Below are 14,949 nucleotides of genomic sequence, written 5' to 3' on the forward strand. Positions count from 1 at the left end.
CAACTTTTTGCCTTCCCTTTCCTTTATTTGATGTTACTAGTTACAGTTAGTTATCAGTTGTAATATACAGCTGAGAAAATTTAATCAAAAAAGTCATTTTACATTATTAATACATTTGATACTTGTGAACTAAAAACTTTATGAGTTAAGACTGATCACAGACAAATAAGAGTTTAGACTTCCAAGCAAAATAAATAAGAAATTAACATAGATTTCAGTATGCTTAACAACTGCATTGGCTATTCTCTTTATCTATAATCTGTATGGAGGGAGCAATGTGACTCATCTAGTCAAACCAAACAAAAAATGCCTCTGACCCACTAGAACAAATGTCACGTTCTTTGTGTACTTCATGTATCAATGGGTTTTATGTATGAACAAAAGAATACAAGTTCTAACTAGACTAACCTCGATGATGACAGTATGGCTCAGGAAAAACAATATTTAAGACTCAATGATCTCTACACAACTGGAGGAAGTTTTTCTAGATAATGTACATGATTCTTCTTCCAGTAAAGTCTGGAACAATCATCCAACCATTTAATTGAAAAAAATGTATTGAGAGATTGTATCATAATCTCCACTCAGTGTCATCCCAGAGACAGAAACTTTGTTTCCAAGTCAGGCTGAGTTTGACTATACACTGGAAATATCAACATTACATGAATTTGTCCTGAGAAACAAACAAGGAATAAGGATAGTGAAAATGAATGAATCAGAACTTCTGATAAGTGAAAACTGAGGTGACAGAACACATAAACTGGATGGGAACTGTGATGTTTTCCTTTATCTACTTGACTGCTACAAGTATGGCTGTTACCTAGAGACAGACTAGCAGACTAACTACTAGGGATCAATGCCAGAACCACACCAAATTTTATTTATTCTGAGTAGCATTGTGTTTTCTATAGCTACGTATAAGTCATATATTCTTATCTCAGGCTGAACCAATTGCATCTATTTTTTATACCATTGTAAAGACGAATTAAAGGGTCTGGCAAAATAGCTCACTTGGATAGTGTGTGGCTTTGCCATGTGCACAACCCAGGCTCAAACCTGGCCTCTTACTTCACTGAAGGAAAATTTGGTGCTATAGTCTCTTTTACTCTGCCTATCTACCTAAAAGAGAGAGGAGGAGCAGGTGGATGGGGATGACAGTTGAAGCAATAATTAAAGAATACATCTCTATAACATTAAAATTCTTTGTTTTTGAGACAGTGAGATAGTTCACCTTGCTGTATACCTTGCCCAGGTTCGAGCCTCAAGCACACCATAAAATAGTACCATGGTATCAGAGACACTTTTAATGCTGTGATACTTCTCCTTTTCTGTCTGTTTCCCTGGTGCATGCTCAATCTCCTCCCCCCTGCTCCCCCTGCATGCTTGAGTTCACTGCCCAGCCACTGTTCTAAATATTTTAATTCATTTAATCCTCCTAACTATCCCCATGAGATCAGTACTATCATTATTTGCCATTTCACACATGAGGAAACTGAAGAGCATAAGGGTAAGTAACTTTATCTTGGGTTACATACTTTGATGTTACAGATCTGAAATTCCCACTCCGGACTCACTTTAAAAACCACCAGCCCTAGTCCAGACTATGTCTCAGATAAGGGAAAGTCAAAACTGTGATAATGCAACTCCCCACCTTGTCAGCAGCACCACTTGTAAGACAAGTAAACACAAGAAGGAAAAAAAAAAAAAAAAAAAGCACTGGTACACTACTGCCTGGCTCCACAGAGATCAATATCCTAAGTTAACTTTCAGGGTGATTTTCTCTCTTTCAAGATAGGAAGAGTTAGAATGTTTTTAAGGTGCTGTGTCAACTTCCTACAGGAAATCAAAAGCAGTTCAGTTGAAGATAGTCAATGTATGGACACAACCAAAGATGAGCGGATACGGAAGTTGTGAAATCATCTCTCTCTCTCTCTCTCTCTCACACACACACACACATACACACACACAGAGAGAGAGAGAGAGAGAGAGAGAGAGAGAGAGATGCTACTTAACTGTAAGAAAAGATGGCACCTTGTCCAGCACTACAATATGGATGGAACTGGTAAGGATTATGCTAAGTGAATGATCATCTAGTTCCATAAACCAGAAAGACAAAGACCAGATTATCTCACTCACATATAAGATTTAAGAAACAAAACAAGTGAAGTGACAGGGTGAAATATTAATGAGCCCTTGGACTAAACCTGCAGACTTGAAGTTGCAAGGAAGGACACAGTGGACTGCAATGCAGAGAGGGTGACAATTGCATGGAGAGAGAACTATACTAGCCCGTATTTGGGGGAGGTGTGAAATGCTACCTCTGAAACTGCATCATCTTGGACAGCAGCATTTCCTCAACAAAAAAAAGGGGGAAAAGGTTATGAGAGACAATGGGAATGGATAGAAGAGTAGATCCTCCTGGTGGCCATTTTTTTCCCCTTTGTTGTTGTTGGATAGGACAGAGAGAAATTTAGAGGGGAGGGGAAGATAGAGAGGAGGAGAGAAAGACAGACACCTGCAGACCTGCTTCACTGCTTGTGAAGCGACCTCCCCACCCTCCCCCCACCACCATCAGGTTCCTTGGTCGGGTCTTTGTGCTTCATACTAGTGCACACCTGCCCGGTCCCCCATCCAGGTTTTTTGTTTTTGTTTTTTTCTATAAAGTGTTTATTTATAAAATGGAAACATTGACAAGACCATAGGATAAGAGGGGTACAATTCCACACAATTCCCACCTCCAGAACTCCCTAGCCTATTCCCTCTCCTGATAGCTTTCCTATTCTTTATCCCTCTGGCAGCATGGACGTAGAGTTATGGGGTGAAGAAGGTGGAAGGTCTGGCTTCTGTAATTGCTTCCCTGCTGAACATGGGCATTGGCAGGTTGATCCATACTCCCAGCCTGTCTCTCTCTTTTCCTAGTGGGGCAGGGATCTAGGGAAATGGAGCTCCAGGACACATTGGTGGGGTCATCTGCCCAGGGAAGTCTGGTTGGCATCATGGTAGCTTCTGGAAGCTCCATCCAGGTTTTATAATACCTGATGCTAACACAATTGGTATCTTTTAAGAAAGTGAATAAAAACTATAAATATAAAACCTCCAGTTCAAAAATGAATGTTTACATGTGAAAAGAAACTATAGCAAATTACAAATTTTGAAAAGCTATCAAATTTCACCATCACCCCCTCCCCCAAAATTGACATAATACTTTACTAATTAAAATTATGACGTAGGGGTCAAGTAGTGACATACCCAGTTGAGCATGCATGGTACAATGTGTAAGAACCTAGGCTCAAGATCTCATCCCCACCTGATGTAGGAGAGAGAGCTTCACTATCTGTGAAGAAGTGCTGTAGATATCTATTTCCTCTATCTCCCCTTCCCTCTCAGTTTCTCTCTGTCTCTATCAAAGAAATAAAAGCAAAAAGAATGACAAAACCTTTCATTTTTCCCATATTTTGCCTGTTTATTCTCTCACACCAACTTTATTTTTTTCATATTTTTAAAATTTATTTATTAAAGAGAGTGACAGGAGGAGAGAAAAAGAACCAGGTACATTAGTACACACATGCTGGTACATGTGCTTCCGGGGTCTGAACTCAGGACCTCATGCTTGAGAGTCCAACACTTTATCTACCGCACCACCTCCAGACCATTCACACCAACTTAAGTGACAATAATTTTGCGATATCTTCTATAGTGAAAACTGGAAGATAGTTCATCTTTTCTCTTGAATAGTTGAAAGTTTTTTTTTAATCTCCCACTACTAACTAATTAGGAAAGTTTTGTTTTGCTCACTATTCCCAGTGTCATTTTTAATCCTATTGTCAATTTTTGAAAATATCAAGAATTTATCATAATTGCAGGGCAATTTAAAGTTTCTTGGCAGAAATAACACAAAGTTGTTCTTTGACATCACAACACTTACTATTGCCGGGGTCTTGGAAACAAGCCAGGCAGGTGGTAGGCCCAGAAACTTGAGCTTTAATAATTTCATGATAAAACCACTTCTAAGTGAACAATTTCCAATCCAGATTTGAAAACCGGAAGGAAGTTCAGTATATTTCTTTTTTGTGGTTGCAATGGCAGCTAGCTACCTACCTACAGTGAAATAATCCCACAAGTGGTTATTTGAAGACTTTGGGAAACACTTACAGCCTTAATGGCTAAGTCTCAACAGTTGAGAGGTTTCAGCTGGGGGATACATCTTTGCACCTGCAAAATAAAAAGAAGCACTGCATGAATTTGATCCATGCTACCCTGACAGTTAGTTACAAACACTGTTAAGTCATTACAGAGTAGTTCCCAAAGGGGTGAATTTAGGCTTTCTATTTCCTTTCCCAAGGTCTGACTCCTCTAGAGTGAATAAATATAAATGCAAAAGACAGTAAAAGTGCATCATAATTTTCTTTAATCACTGCTCTACTTGGGGGAGACACAGGAAATAAGTTTTGCCAATATTTGCAAATATGATATTTGTAGTTGCCACCTGATGGTGTATAAACTTTTTGATCAAGGGAATCGTATCTCATTACAGAGTTTCAAAATTTATTAATTCATACTAAGCTTGTTTGCTCTATATTGTCAATTTAACTATTCATTTGTAAAGTATCTAAAATGTATTTCTAAAGACTGGTCATACTAGCATGACCTACTATAACAAAATTTATTTTTCACAGTTCTGGAGATTGGAAGTCTGAGAGCAGAATTCCAGCACAATTAGGATCTGATAAAGACTCCACTAGCCTGCAGACTGCTGCCTTGTATCCTCACAGGAAGTGAGTCGTCTCTACATTTATAAGAGGTTTGTCCCATTCATAAGGGCTCTGTCCTCACAACCTCACCTGACTCAAAAGTCAGATTTACCCTAGCTCCCAAAGTCCCATCATCTAACACCACAACACAGGGGAGAGGAGGTAGGGTCTTAACTTACACATTCGGGAGTGGGGACAGGGACACACAAACACTCAATTCATAACAGAATTCTTTTTTAAAAAATAAATAAATAAGTGCAGTTGTTGGTACATGTGTAAAATTTCTCAGTTTTCTGCAAATCATCCTAACCCCCAGCCTAGGTCCTCCTCCACCAGAACTTGAAACCCCACCCCTACACCAGAGTCCTTTACTTTGGTGCAATACTTCAAACCCAGCCCAAGTTCTGCTTTGTGTTTCTGCTTCTGTTTTTATTTCTCAACTTCCTTCTATGAGTGAAACCATCCCATATTCATCCTTCTCTTTCTGGCTTATCTCACTTAATATGATTCCTTCATGCTCCATCCAAGATGAGGTGAAGAAAGTGAACTCCTCATTTTTCATATCTGAGTAATATATATATTCAATTTACTCAGCCACTCATCTGTTGTTGGACATCTGGGTTGCTTCCAGGTTTTGGTTATTACAAATTGTGCTGCTATGAACATAGGTATACACAAATCTTTTTGGTTGGGTGTGCTGGGTTCCTTAGGATATATCCGCAGGAGAGGAATTGTAGGGTCATAAGGTAGGTTGACTTCTAGCCTTCTGACAGTTCTCCAGACTGCTTTCCACAGGAGTTGGGTTAATTGACATTCCCACCAAGGAGAGTTCCATTATTCCCATAACCTCTCCAGCATTTGTTGTTGCTGTTGTTTCTGATGTATGATATTCTCACAGGAGTGAAGTGATAGCTCATTGTTGTCTTCATTTGCATTTCTCAAACAATCAATGACTTGGAGCATCTTTTCATATGTTTGGTTGGACTTTTATATCTCTTCTGTGGTAAATATTCTGTTCATATTCTCTCCCCATTTTTGGATGGAGTGGTTTGTTTTGTTGTTGTTGCTGAGTTTGGTGAGCTCTTTATATTTTGGCCATTAGCCTCTTGTCTCATGTATGGTATGTAAAGATCTTCTCTCATTGTAAAGACTCTCTTTCAGTGGTGATTTCTTTTGATGTGCAGATGTTTTATCACTGTGACACGTCTCAAGCTGATGTTACATAAAGTTACACTTTAAAAGTAAATATTAGTATTAAACTTTAAAAATCACATTTAAATCCTACCAACTAGACTATACAGTGATTTTTAATTTCTAAACAAGAAAATGTTCAATTTTCTCAAAAGCAGATGTAAAAAGCTATTGCCTGCAAGGAGCGCTGCAATCTGACTGAACGTTCACTGTGACCAGAGCTGCTAATGTAATTCTCTTTGTAGTTGGCATCACAGCCTCCAAGTACTCTTGTCTCATTGCTGATAGAGAGCGAAAGTCACAAAGTGGTCACAGCTTCCCCACAGCAGTTTCACCACTGAGAAATTTTTCAGAAAGACTTCAGAACTCATCCACTTAACTCACTCACTGTTGTACTTTCTGGATGAATGCTAAGTCTTATAGCTATAAGACCTATTAAAATATTATTGATGACTCAGGAGATGTATATATTTTCTTTTTTTTCTCACCTATATATATTTTCTTATGGTCTTTACATGTGCAGTTTTTTGTCTTCTGTTTTTGGGGGTTTGGTGTGTTTTGTTTTGTTTTTTGCTGTTGTAGGAAAAATTCCTCTTTTAGCTCATAAGTATTGGCTATAAGCCTAGTATTATAAGCATCTCTGGATGTAAGGAGAGAAGTGATACTCCCAGTCATCACACAATGACTAGCCATTAGCTGCTAAAGCGCTATCAAAATTTGCATAAACAAAGAAGTATTAGAAGCGTGAACTATAATATTGGGTGTTAGTAGACAAAACAAAAAGCAACAATGGAAAAACAAATTACTAAAAAGTCAGAGATTGTGATGCCACAAAATTATGTACGGTCAAAGTTAATAACTAGCTGCCATGAATGATCAATAAAGCACTGCACTTTTCTCTGATCTCTAAATTAGAAGCTAATGCATAAGAGCCACCAGGTTAGGGGCCAGGCAGTGGCACATCTGCTAGACCACATGTTACTTCTCATGTGCCTGGACCCAGGTTCAAGCACCCAGTCCCCAGCTGTACAGGGAAGCTTTACTAACAGTGAAACAGGGCTGCTGTGTCTTTCTCCCTCTCTATCTCCTGTTCCCTCTCAATTTTCTGTCTCTAACCAAGAAATAAATAAAATACTGCAAAAAATAAATAAGAGCCATGAAGTCACTCTCTTTGTTTACCAGTGGAAGTTCTGTTATGACACAGGTTAATTTTGATAACTACCACTTAAAGAGCTTAAATACTAAAGATACTAAATTTACATGAGAACTATAAAATGCATATACATTTTTTTGAGAAAAGATCAGAAGTTTAACCTACAGAAAAGATCAAGGATATACCCTTTAATAAAAGAATGGCCTGCAGTGGCTACATCCACTCATCACAAAACAAGGCAAAACAGGCTTAACTTGTAATTTGAAGTCATGCGACGAATAGTGATGTTTTTGGACAGTAGATTTATTAATCATTAAAATGTCCTAGCTTCTGAGATTGTCAGATTTCCTGTTCTGAAAGTGTAATTTAATGATTTTTTTTTTTCTTGTGCTGCTTGGTTCTAGAAATACTGACAACGTAAGCTATCCCAGCATGCTTTTTGAAGATGCTATAAGCTAAGTTACCCACAGCTAAGAACACAAATAACTCACTTTACTCCTGAATACAAACAAAAGCACTTTCTAGCACAGCTAGTGAGCATCTGAGAACAATTAGAATGTTTATCTTACAGTGCTTAGTGCGAGAGAGATACAAGGTGTTTATTGTACCCAACAACCATCCAGATCTCGTCTTGGTAACTGCTCTGTTTCATAAAGAAAAGACAAGGACAATTTGAGTGTCTTACTGGATCAAATATAAAATTGTCCCCTAACTAGCTCCCAGGACAGAAAAGAAAAAGACTCTATCCAACTGGGAAAGTCTCTAGGACGTTCTAATTGTTGCTAGCAGAGAGAGACAACTTCACTTAAAGAATTTTGGGGTCAAAATACATGTTTAAGGTTAGGGTATACTCTTTGAGAAACAATTAGAAAACTGATAAAATGCCAACAGGTTTGAAGATTATAGAAGAGTTTAAAGGATTATTCCATGTTTCATCTGAAAATAGGTATGCCTTTTTTTTTTTTTTTTGATGGCACATTTAGGATTACATGAGAGATGGGAACTGCCCTAGGTCAGTAACGACCCCTTCATTCTTCTCCTTCTAGACTATGATGTCCATTGCCCATTGTTTTGTGCAAATCAATCTGATTCTTTTATTCTCATAATAATAAACCTATGTTCTTTATTTCTTACATAAGAATTATTTTAGAAGTCACAAAACAGATGTTCTTCATTGTTTTCTATAGTCTTAAAATGAGCTTAATCTTATAAAAATTTACAAATACATTAGCATCTCCTTTTTCTCTCTGTCTCTCTTCCCCTTTCTATTCCTCTGTCTCTTACAATTTATCAAAAAGAAAGAGGTGGGGGGGAGCCAAGGGTGGCATTCCTAATAGAGTGTTACACTGTGCAAGGACCAATTTCAAGCCCCTGATGCCCACCTGTGGTAAGGAAGTTTCACAAGAAATGAAGCAGTGTTGAGGGTGTTTCTTTTCCTCTCATCCTCTTTATCTTCTCCATCCACCTAAGTTTCTCTCTGTCTCTATCCAATAAACAAATAAATAAAATCATTTATTTTATTTTTACTATATTTATTTATTGAATAGAGACAGACAGAAATCAAAAGGAAGGGGAGGCAGAGAAGAAAAGAGACAGAGAGACACCAGCCCTGCTTCACCATTCACAAAGCTTTCCCCTTGCAGGTGGGGACTGGGAGGCTCAAACCCTGGCCCTTGTGGACTAGAACATGTGTTCTCTACCAGGTGGGACATCAGCTGGCCCCAAGAAAATTATTTTTTAATTTAAAAAAGAAAGAAGAAAAAGGAAATAAATAGCTAATCAGGAATGGTGGTAGAGTTGTGCAGGCAAAAAGTCCCAGTGATATAAATATATGAAAAACCCAAATTCTGTAGTTAATAAACACTAACCATATACTTCAGGCCATTTTAGATTATTTTAAAATGTGTGATATTTGATAGCTCAATGAAAACTGAACCAGTAGATTTGAGTTATGCCCCTTGGCTTATATTTTCATACTCTGGAAAATAAGATTAAATAAAACATCTCCAAATGTTCAAATATACAAATTATTTCTTAAAATACCTTTGCCATATTTTACAGTGAAAATAAAAATCAAATTGCTTTTCAAGAGTATATTGGCTCCTTCTTGTATCAAGTAATGCTATTCTCAGCTGATACAAAGATACCTATTATTAATTTCTTGCCTTCAGAAGTTCATGACCCAGTGGAATGATACATATATAAACAAAATAATCACAGGACAATAGTAACCACTGAAAAGGAGGCCTTCATAAATTATTCTGAAAGTTGAGAGGGCTCCTTAGCTGTGCCCACACAGGGGTGTGGTCAAAAAGGTTTAACAGAAGTCACAAAGGGTGTGAGTGTTCTGTAAGCTTGACACCAAAGGCAAGAATAGCAAGAGATTATTACTCTTAAAAAAAAATTAAGCCAGGTCACAAAAGACCTGGTCTGTCATACAGACAAATTGGGCTTATAGGTACCATCTAAGAAAGAATGGCAAAAAAAAAAAAAAAAAACCTGATTAGCATTTTTAGAAAGGCATCGACAGTAATAATGTGAAAAACAGAATTACAGAAGTTACAGAAACTAAGGCTAGAGATAAAGAGGTCACTGAAAATGCCAGTAAGAGGAGACAAGTATCAAACAGAGGATTCCAAGCAAGACAGTATAGATTAGGAGGGAGAAAGTCATCTGAAAGATGTTTGAAAAATAGGTTCAGCATCACTAGGTGACTAACTCAGTGAGAGAAAATGTGGAAGTGAGCATGATTCTGGGTTTTCTGGCTAGATCAGTCAGGTGGTTTATGATGTCATAAAGTAATGAATAAAAAAGGATATGGGAAAAGTGATTATTCTGAGCTTGGTTGAAGATATGTAGAGGTTGAGTTATAACTGCATAGTTGTACATTAGAAATATTGTGTTGCAGGAGCCAGGGAGGGGTGTACCTGGTAAAATGAACAAGTTACAATGTGCAAAGATGCAGGTTCAAGACCCTGGTCCCCACCTGCATGGGGAAAGATTCACAAGTGGTGAAGTAGAACTGCAGGTGCCTCTCTGTCTTTCTCCCTTTCTACCTCCTCAAGCCTCTCAATTTCTTTCTGTCGCTATCCAATAATAAGTAAATATATATATAAATATATATATATATATAGAGAGAGAGAGAGAGAGAGAGTAATGATAGTAATGAAGAGCAATATTTTGTTGATTGGGGACAATTTGATCAGAATACATATATATATATATATATATATATATATATATACATAGGTACTTACATGGGTGATTGATAGCCTAATTAATAAGAGTTGATGAGTTGGCCCACTTATGGAACACTGGTTCGCATTTCCCAAATCAACACACTTGCACCATACATCAGAGTTCATTTCTTGGATGTGATACTGTAGTGATCTTTGTAAAGATGTGCTCTCAACACTCCTTTGAATGTGGAGAATCAGGCAAATGCACATTCTGTTCCATGAGAAATAGAATGAGTAGAGAACTACTGCTGGAATATCAGTGTGTATAAGAATAGGCAGTAAACTTACTAGAGTGAACACTCCTAGGCCCACCCCCAGAGACTCTGAGTCAGTGTTCTGATGTGAGACTTATGAAAATCTCAGCTGCTATGTTCTTACTTTTAGGTTCCTGATTATTAAACAATTTATTCTGCTTTATATCTTAATGGTTTTTCAGACACCAAGTTACAGATGCCACCTTGATGCCAAACTGACTTCCCTCTCACCAATGTGTCCTGGAACCCCACCTCTCCAGAGCCCTGCTCCACTAGGGAAAGAGAGAGACAGGCTGGGAGTGTGGATCCACCTGCTAATGCCAATGTTCAGTGGAGAAGCAATTACAGAAGCCAGACCTTCCACTTTCTGCATCCCATAATGATCCTGAGCCCATGAGCCCAGAGGGATAAAGAATAGGAAAACTTTCATGAGAGGGGATGGGATACGGAGTTCTGGTGGTGGAAACTGTGTGGAATTATACCCCTCTTATCCTATGGTCTTGTCAATATTTCCATTTTATCAATAAATTAAAAAATCATTCCCTGTGTTTCTCACATGCTTTGGAATTTGAGTTCTTTTTGGAATATCTAATGTAATCAATATTTGCACATGTGAGTCTTGCCTTAATAATGACTTTATGGAGTGGCCCTGGAGGTGGCATAATAGATAAAGTGTTGAACTCTTAAGTATGAGATACTGAGTTCAGTCCCCAGGGTTGCATATGCCATAGTGATGCTCTGGTTCCATCCATCCATCCTTCCATCCATCCATCCATCCATCCATCTATCTAACTACATACCTATCATCTATCTATATATCTCTCCTCTCACTCAATAATAAATAATAGAGTAAATCTTTTTAAAATGTCTTTCTTTCTCAGGATAAAGGTTATAAATTTAAAAATTGACCATGTGGAAGGTGAAGGAGATAACATAATGGTTATGCAAAGAGATTTTCAAGCCTAAGCCTTCAAATCCCACGTTCAATCCCCCATACCACTATGAACCAGAGCTGAGCAGTGCTCTGGTAAAAAAAAAAAAATGATCATGTGGGGACTGACAAAATAATTCTTCTGGATAGTGTACCTGTTTTGCCATATCTGCAACCAAGGCTTGAACCTTTTCCCCATCATATTGGAGAAAGTTTTGGTGCTGTGGTCTCTCTCTCTTTCTCTTAACTTTAAATAAATAATAATAATTTACACCGTGGTTATCACTAGGGCTCAGCACCTGCATAATTCCTACACTCCCTGCATACCATTTTTAGAATTTTTTATATTTATTTATTTATTTATTTATTTTCCACTTTGTTTCCCTTGTTGTTTTTTTATTGTTGTAGTTAATTTTAATATTTTTTTTAAAAATTTTATTAGCTTTTATTATTTTATTTATTAGATAGAGACTGCTGGGCTGGCTTTGCGGACAGGAGAGAGATGACCAGGGACTCATGGCTAAGCTGGGACGCAGTTCAATCTTTACTGATGGGGATGCAGTGCAATCAATCTAATCTCTACTCATTAGAAAATTTTGCCCTTTATATCTCCTGAGGGGGAAGTGTCAGGTAAGAAGAGGAAGTACGTAGGTTAGGGGGTGGAGAGAAGGAAAAAATGCATGCACTTGGAAGTACCAAGCTTCCATCTAACCAGTGGGGATTAAACCAATGCCCTGTAAGCAGGGTGGATCTCAGGTAAAGCAGTGATTATGTAACTAGGCCACTGCGTTAAGCAATGCAAGTGAACCTAATGTGATGATCAAAACAGAAAGGGTGTTAGAAGCAGAATTAGAAGCAGACCAACAGAGTCAGCCAGAAATTGAGAGGGAAGGGGATGATAGAGAGGGAGAGAGATAGAGAGACACCTGCAACACTGCTTCACCACTCGTGAAGCTTCTCCCCTGCAGGTGGGGACCGAGGGCTTGAACCTGGGTTCTTGCACACTATAACACGTGTGCTTAACCAGGTGCACTACCACCCGGCCCCCCTGTAGTTATTATTGTTGTTGTTATCAATGTTGTCATTGTTAGGCCAGAGAGAAATGGAAAGAAGAGGGCAAGACAGAGAGGGGGAGAGATAGACACCTGCAGACTTGCTTCACCACCTGTGAATCGACTTCCCTGCAGGTGGGGAGCTGGGATCCTTAAGCTGGTCCTTGCGCTTTGCACTTCGTGCGCTTAACCTGCTGCACTACCGCCCAACTAGCATTATTAGAATGTTTAAATCATCTTCATTTATTGGATAAAGACAGACAGAAATAGAGAGGAAGAGGGAGACAGAGAGAGATAAAGAGACATCTGCAGCCCTGCTTCATTACTCTCAAAATTTTCCCCTTGCAGGTAGGGGCTGAGGGATTGAACCCAGGTCCTTATGCACTGTAACAGGTGCGCTCAACCAGGTGCTCCACCACCACCCCCCATTGTAAGAAGGAACAATGCCCCTTACACATTTTTTTAAACACAGCTCTAGCTTCTGGTGGAGCTGGGGATTGAACCTAGGACATCAGAGTCTCAGACATGAAAGTCGTTTACATAACCATTATGCTGTCTCCCCAGCCCACAGCATACCATTTTTTAAAAGGTAGAACATGAAAGATAGAGAAGGGAAAACATCGTGACCCAGCTTAGGAAGTTTTCCCTAATGCAGGTGCTCCCTTGTGGTGATGGGGACTCAAAGCTGGGTCCTCATGCTTGATGAAGTGTATGCTCAACCAGGTGGACTGTCTCCCTGTCCCCTCTGTCCCCTCTTTCCCTCTCTTTCTTTCTGAAACAGTCACTCTGGATCATTAAAGTCTAGCAACATCAACAGCTACAAATTATGTTGTCCCATCCACCCCTTGCTTTAGGAAATGATTTATAAAACTAAAAGAGCTATATCTGAAATGTTCTTATAGTTCCCTACCCTTTCTGAATCTAAAGTTACTCATTGTTATTATGTAGAGCAAATTGTTTTCCCAGAGTGTTTCACATTCATCTGATATCTGAAACACATTTTGAAGTATGACTTTAACTTTTCTAAAAAACAAACTAAAAGCGACTGGGCGGTGTCACAGTGAGTTAAGTGTCCATGGCCCAAAGCACGGAGACTGGCTAAGGCTATCGGTTAGAGCCCCTGGCTCTCCACCTTCAGGGGAGTCGCTTCACAAGCGGTGAAGCAGGTCTGCAGGTATCCGTCTTTCTCTCCCTCTCTCTGTCTTCCGCTCCTCTCTCCATTTCTCTCTGTCCTATCCAACAACAACAATAATAACAACAGTGATAAACAACAAGGGCAATAAAAAGAAAAAAAAAACATTTTCAGGAAATTCCTATTACAAATATCTGATTACCTATGCACACAAGTTTATATGTCAATCGCATATTTATTCAGGATGAATTAAAGACATTTTCTTGATTAGACACATATAAAATTCCCAGACCTATAGATGAATTAGTGGCTGTAATGCCTCTGTTTACAGCTGGCATTTTATACCTACTATTCAGAGTTTTGTCATGGGTTCCTTATGCCCGTCCTTGTGCTTTGCGCCACCTGCGCTTAACCTGCTGTGCTACAGCCCGACTCCTTTGTCATGGGTTCCTAATCCACTCTTTTCAAATGTTTTTCCTGGCTTTGTTTACTCACTTACTTGTTCAGTGAACACTATATATACCAGTTACTACTTTTTGGTGATACATACAGAATCTATAGCTCTCTGTCTTTAAAGTCTTCACAAAGCAGTAAAGGGGGTGGATGGTACTTCTTCTAGCGTTTGCCCTTCTTCCGTAGCCAGTCAACAGCATCAGGTTGAGCCTGATGTAAAGTTTCGAGACCTCCTTTGAATCTGGAGAGGTGGCAGTCGTTGACTATGTGGGTCATAGTCTGTCTGTAGCCGCAGGGGCAGTTCGGGTCGTCTCTGGCTCCCCGTTGATGGAACATAGCGGTGCACCGGCCATGGCCTGTTGGTACTAATGAGACAAGACAATACAGGAGACAGGATGAACTATACCGGAAATGAATTTGTGTCTCCTGGTGTTTCTCCTGCATTCCGTTGGTTCAAAAGCCTTGGGGAAAGGCATAAAAGTGTTCCAGATCAGGGAACACTTAGTAGTGCAGCAGGTTGGGCAGTAAGTAGCACAGCGGGTTAAGCACACAGAGTACAAAGCACAATGATCCTGGTTCGAGCCCCGACTCCCCACCTTCAGGGGGATCGCTTCACAAGCAGTGAAGCAGGTCTGAAGGTGTCTGTCTTTCTCTCCCCCTTTGTCTTGCCCTCTTCTCTTGATTTCTTTCTGTTCTATCCCACAACAACAATAGCAATGGCAATAATAATAACAACAAGGGCAAAAAAATGAAAAAAATTACCTCCAGGAGCTTTGGATTTGTAGTGAAAGCA

Source organism: Erinaceus europaeus, chromosome 11 (assembly GCF_950295315.1).
Source record: "Erinaceus europaeus chromosome 11, mEriEur2.1, whole genome shotgun sequence".
Lineage (NCBI taxonomy): Eukaryota > Metazoa > Chordata > Mammalia > Eulipotyphla > Erinaceidae > Erinaceus > Erinaceus europaeus.